A 6625-nucleotide genomic window follows, 5' to 3' on the forward strand; every position below is an offset into this window, starting at 1 on the left:
TGCGTGATATAGAGGCCAAGTGGAACACCTGCTTGGAAACCAAGTATCAAATTTAGTTCTATTAGCGTGTGCCTTTGTCTCAAATGATGCATGGTTATATTTTAAAATCCCAATTAGTTGGATGTAAGAGAGGTAACCATTTTACGATACAGGATCATCCCTTTGCCTGGGATTCCTTTCCAGGTTTTGTCCTTGCAAATTAAGAGAAGCTAATTAATCCTGTTTAATACACATTTGAACTATTACTAAAAATAGAAGAAGCACACATCCTAGCTAATGCCTTAAACTCTCTAATTCTTGAGACTGCATTGGTAAAACAGAAAATCACACATTATGTCAAACTATTACTAATATTATCTCTAACACAGCAAGTTACAAAGCAATACCACTAAGTAAGAAACACACAATTACAGTTACTATAAAGGCTGGATGCTATTTTCTGCCTTCAAATGAGACTGAGCATATCATGCTGGAACCCACGTAAGGCCAGTCTCTGTGGAAATATGATCATATTCACAACCCCAAGTTGTCAGTGGTAGGGGACAGTCCCAAAGTCCTGCGGCCATATTCCAAACATTAACCATAGGCTGTTCCTTGAGCACTGGGGAAGCTTCAAAAGAATGATCCACATAAGCTGTATCTGTACGAACATGATTCAAAAAATTCAGCACAAGCAAAACAAGCAAAACCTTGCATAATATTTCTTGTAGTGTGTCTCCCATATTCCCACTTTTTTGTTTAATAATAACAAGAATGGATTTCAATATTTGATAAACGTGATTAGTGATAGCTTGTCCAGTGGGAGAACGAGCAATGGCTGTAGTATGTTCAACAGCCCCATCTTGGAGGAAAGTTTGAATGGCCTTAGAGGTATATGCAGGCCCATTATCTGTTTTTGTAATTTGTGGGATTCCTATAGCAGCATAAGCTGATAACCAGTGTTTACGGGCATTGTGACTGTTTTCACTTGTATGTGCTGTGGCAAATATGTAAGAAGAGTGAGTATCTATCGTTACATGTGCATATTTTAGACAGCCAAATTCAGGAATGTGAGTGACATCTGTCTGCCACAGTTGAAGAGGTGCTGTGTTACGTGGATTTGTCCCAATTTGAGGCAAAGGGGCAATCACCTGGCAGTCTGGGCATGTTAGAGTAATGTTACGGTCCTGATCCACTGTCAGTTGGAGCTGTTTTTGTAAGGCTCTCCTGTTATGATGGAAAATTTGATGGGGGAGTCGTGCTTGCTCAAATAATTGAGGAGCAGCAAGAGCGACTGTGGCTCGATCAGCCTTGCAGTTGCCCTCAGTTAAAGGACAAGGCAATGTAGTATGCGATTGAGTGTCATAATGCAAAACTTGCTTGAGCTGTACAAACAAAACCTTATTAACTTCCTTAAGAAAGGATTCTTGGATCCGTTGAATGATACCTGCAACATACAAAGAGTCAGTTATTATATTAAGCTTCTGTTCTGAAAAAATTTGAAAAGCTCGAACTACTGCAGCGAGTTCTGCAACTTGAGGTGATCCATCAACAACATGTACGTCTGATTGCCATCGTGTAGCAGTCGCACGCCAGAGAACCTCTGCTTGGTGCGCCTTGCTGGAGCCACCTGTAAATACAGTAACAGCATTGGGTGTTGGAACATGTGAACGTAAAGCATTAGTAGCAAGGGGGATATCAGTCAAATTATGTAGCTGGTATTCAGTCATAAACACAGTGTGTTGCATAGGAGAGAGGATCATTCGTAACACAGTTTTTGATCCGTCCGTGTCTTTAACCTCGTTACACGCGGGCTGCAGAGACGCAGACGCAGGAGTCATAGCTGCGGCAGAGAGAGGCAGCGTCCCGACGAGTGACGTGGGCGGGGCGGAAGGCGGCAGTTGGCTGGTAACGGCCGCTTGTGTCCGAGCGCGGCCTCTGCTCTTTCTTGCGCTGGGCTGGAGGTTTCTCGACCAGCGTCGGCAGCTGACGGTGTTGTGGTTGTCCGAGCGGCAGTTCTGGCACCATACACCGGCGGCTTGGCAGTCGCGACGGATGTGTCCTGTATTTCCACAACGGTAGCACTTCATGCGGGAGCTGTTCTGCGAGCGGGGGCTTATAGAAACTGCAGCTTGGAGGGCTGCAAGGGCAGCTAACACTTGATTCTGAGAAGCCTCAGCCTGTGCCTTTAATCCTGCCCCTACCTCCTTAATAGCCTTAACTATGAAAGCCTGAGCCCCTGTGGGCACACTCGATAATCTGTCTAACACCTCCTCTATTGTCCAATTACTCCTCAATGTATTTAGAATGCCACGAGCTGTAGCGTTACAGTTTTGAAGTGCACACTGTTTCAGCATTCTTTCCTTCATGTATTCTGGTACTCCAGCCTTCTCTATGGCTCCAGCTACCTTATCTATAAACGCTCCAAAATCCTCATTTCTTCCCTGATGGATCCCCATATAAGACGGTAGCCCACCTGGTGCCTTGATCTTATCCATAACCTGTCTGGCCAGATACATTGACTCCCTACATTTAACTGGCCCTAATAAAGCCTGGGCCCCCGTCCGGATGAAAGGACCCACCCCTAAAAGTTCTTCAACGGTTACATTATACAAGGGATCTCCAGGCTGCCTAACTATCGCCGTGCTCTGTTGGCACATCTCTTCCCAATAAGCATTAAACAGCCTAGCTATAGCCCGACAATCTGATGGCAACAAAACTTGAGTACTCCAGATATAATCCAACATCTGTCTCGCTGACTCGCTTTTTACTCCAAACTGACTGACCGTAGACCACAATTGTGACAACAATTTCCAATCTAAAGCAGTGATAGCAGCCTGTATCCCGCCTGCAGGATTAGGTGCATACACCACCGGAAATGCCATCTGTTGCACAGCTTCCAACGCCTCACCGTCCCCTGCCTCTAAACAAGCCCCCGCCAGCGCAGCCCAGCCCCCCCTCCGCTCCCGCGCGACGGCCTCCGCTAGGTCAGTCCCTGCCCCAGGGAGCGGCTCATTGCTAAGGGGGGTCGAGGGGGCCGGCTGTAGCGCCATGGTGGATGCAGGCGGCTCGTCCGACACAGACGTGCCGAGAGGCGGAGACGGGGCACTCAGCTCCGGAGCCACTGGCAACGCAGGCTCGGCAGCCGGCGGCAAATTTACGGTGGACACAGCAGGGGGCATCGGGCAATCTGACCACTCACTATAATTCTTATTCCTCCCCTGCACAACACTAGCTTGCTCTGTCGCTTTCTTTTCTGCCTGATATCGCAACAACTCATTATAAACCACACTCATCCACACACTCATCCACACACACATAAACACACGCCACCACTTTCCGCATTTTTTAGCCTTTTTCTCCCCTACTATCATTCCCTGCTCAGTAAGATCATGCACCAAAAGCGGATTCTGAAATAACCCTTTAGTATATCCGTACGCTAATAACTTGGGGAGTTCCTTTCCTATGTCTATACCTTTAAAGTGTCTCCTACTTAGAAAAGCGGAGAACAAATTATATGCTGCTTGCCTGTCCATATTTACTCACGTCGGTACCGTTGCAGCCTTCCAGGCTTCGGCAGCACGTATCGGTCAAGCCCACCTGTCGTGGTCGCCTGAGACGCGGAGCTTTAATTCGGCTCTTTCGTCGTCCTCGCTGCTTAAGGACCCGAACCCATCGCAGTCCCAACCGTGGCAACTTCCTTTTTCCCTGGCAAGGATTTCGTCTTCTTCTTACTTAGAGGAAGAAGATGGTCCCTGTTCGGGCGCCATTTGTTGGAAATGACCGCGGGAGACGTGCCTCATATATCATGGTCAGCAGGCCTCAGTTTATTAGGTGTAACAGCATCTTGTTTATACAGTCAGTAATAAGCTCATACATATTGCAAAAGTAAAGCTCAAGATTGGTGGGTTATACATTACTTCATTTGACCTTTATGGTTAGTCTTATGGTTACTTTTCTTCATAGCTATGCCTACACATTGCTACACATTTTGTTTTTCCCTTTAGGCCGTCCTTGTTTCTCGCTACATATTTTGTCCTTAGCTACATATCCTGTCTTTCACATCCTGATATCTCCTCATTGTTGCCACTAGCCACATACCTTCTCTTACAATTTAACTAATGGAATCTCATCATGTCCTTTCTCACGGAGCCACTCTGCACAAACACTCTCCACACTTACACAGACCCTCTCCACACCACCGTTTTGTTTTCAGGCCCATCTCCCACCTCCCTACCCCTCCCTCCTTTTCCCCTTTCCCCTTCCCCAGGGTGTGGGTCTGTGGGTCCCCTTTCCCCGTTGGTCACGGAAACGGCCTGAACTGGCCTGTAAACCATCGAGGCACCTCCGTCACCACCACTTTTCCCCCTTTTTCAACCCCGTCACAGACGCAGATGGACCTAAAGATAACTCCGTGGCAAACATCTGGGAAGGCGCTGGGGAGAAGACAGCCTCGTGGTCTCAGCTCCTAACACTCCCCACCCCAGGACAAAGCAGAGAACAATGAAGCCAAGATGTGGGGAGAATGTTAAGGGTTTATTTATTATTATTATTATTTTTTGGGGGAATCATAAAAATCGGGGGGGGGGGATGGGATGGGACACGGTTGTTTCCGTGCTGTCTTTGGGGCTGGTTGTGGGGATGTCTTCTCTGATGTTGGGCCCGGGGGCGGCTTTGTGCCCGGGCTGGTCCACGGAAGGATGAAGTTAACACACGTGGACTCTCTTCAAGGTTGACTTTCTCTGCCGCCTGGGACAGCAGCCATCACGTGGGGATGGGACACGGCTGCTTCGGTGCCACCTCTGGGTCTAGCTTTGGGGATGTCTTCTCCGGTGGTTTGCCCGGGAGCGGCTTTGTGCCCGGGCTGGTCCGCTGAAGAGCGAAGCTCGTCTGGGTGGTCTCTCTCCGAGGTGGATTTGCCGCTCGAGACTGCAGCCGTCATGTGGGGTTGGGACACGGCTGCTACTGCGCTGCCTTCAGCACCGTCTGCGGGGACGTCTTCTCCGCTGGTTTGCCCGGGAGCGGCTTCGTGTCCGGGCCGTTCTCCGCTGCCTGGACCGGCTGCCACGGCCTCCTCGGGGCCGGCTGCGGGAAGCTGAAGCCCGACGCCCCACTGGGGATCGGCTTCGAGTGTTCGCCCGCCTTCGCTGCCTGGATGGTCTCCGGCGTGCAGGCAGCGGGGAAGCCCTCGAGGACCTGGACGGTGCTGGCGTGGCCGAGGTGCGAGTGCTGCTCCGAGCACCTCGGGCCGTCGTACGGCTCCCTCCGCGACGTCTCTGGGGCCGAGCCCGGGAGCCCGAGGCACGGCCTTGCAATGGGGAGCGGCTCCTCGTGCGGCCGGTCCCCCTCCGCCTGGGACGCTCTGTGGGCGCGGGTACCGACGATCTTCTGCAGGCCCGCGCTGGCCCCCGTCTGCTGGGGCTCTGGGAGCAGGTCTCGGCACCTGCAGCTGGTGCCCGTCTCCTGCCGCCGCGTCCTCGGCGCTGCTGAGAGGCGTCCCGCTCCTCAGATGGACGGGAGCGGGTGGCAGTCTGCTCAGTCGCCGGCGCTCCGGGCTGGACGCTGAGCTCAGGCGGCTGGGAGCTGCAGGGTGGGCTGGACGCTGCCCGCCTAGCAGGACCGGAGCTGACGGTTTCAGGTCCTGTAAGGATGTGGGACGGCAGTGGTACCTCCCGGCTGGAAGTGCTGGAGCTGTCTAGCTCAGAGTTGGTGCGGGAAGCTGTAAGGAGAGACGGGAAGCTCAGCAGGATGAACATGCAGCCCCAGGGCAGGACGGGCTGCCATCCCCCATGGGGCAGAGAGACTGTGGCAAGGCCACCGTGAGCACCCGTCCCGAGGTACGCGGCTCTTTGCCTCTTACCGGTGCCCGCAGCAGCGCAGGTGTCGCACTCCCAGCTGTTGCCGCTGGTGGCCCAGAAGGTGCAGTTCCGGTGCGTGCCTTCTGAGCCACAGGAGCTGCAGAGCAGCAGCTGCCAGCGCCTGCGGAAGCAAAGGGGTTGTGGCTGTGAGGACAAAGCAAGCCAAGGCGGGGAGCAGCCGGCACGGCTCTGGCACTCAATCCTCTCTCCCCCAGCCTGTGCTGAGGCTGAGATCCCACGCAGAGCCGCAGAGGACTGCGGAGGTCACTCACCCCGCTTCCTGTGCTCTCTCCCTGCCTCCGAGGTAGATGCACATCTTGGCATCACACCGCCTGTGCCTCTCTCGCAGCGGCTGGTAGTCCTCATCGTCCCACCAGGATGGTCGTCTGCCAGAGAAGAGAGGGAATGTGATGAGTCCCCAGTGCCCCAGGCGTAAAGCAGATCCAGGGCATCCGCCTTGAGCTCATTCTCAGCTTCTCCATGAAGCCGAGACCAATGCTCTCAGGAAGGCAAGGGACTGGGCCTGCCGGGGCTGGCACAGCTCCTGTGCCCGAGTGTCTGCAGAGCCGGGCAGAAGGACACCAACCTGACTGGGATCTGGATCCCCAGCGTGGTCATTTGGGATCTGAACTGCGTTCTTCCTCCACAGACGGGGCAGAAGAAGCGCATGGAGGCAGCGTGTAAGGCATGTTTCTGCAGGAGAAGCACAAGCAGCGTGAGCGTGAGCGGGGCTGGGTGCTGCTGAGCACTGGTCGTGCCCAAAGGGCGAGGGGAGGGCTCCTACCCTG

Source organism: Excalfactoria chinensis, chromosome Z, assembly GCF_039878825.1.
Source record: "Excalfactoria chinensis isolate bCotChi1 chromosome Z, bCotChi1.hap2, whole genome shotgun sequence".
Classification (NCBI taxonomy): Eukaryota; Metazoa; Chordata; class Aves; order Galliformes; family Phasianidae; genus Excalfactoria; species Excalfactoria chinensis.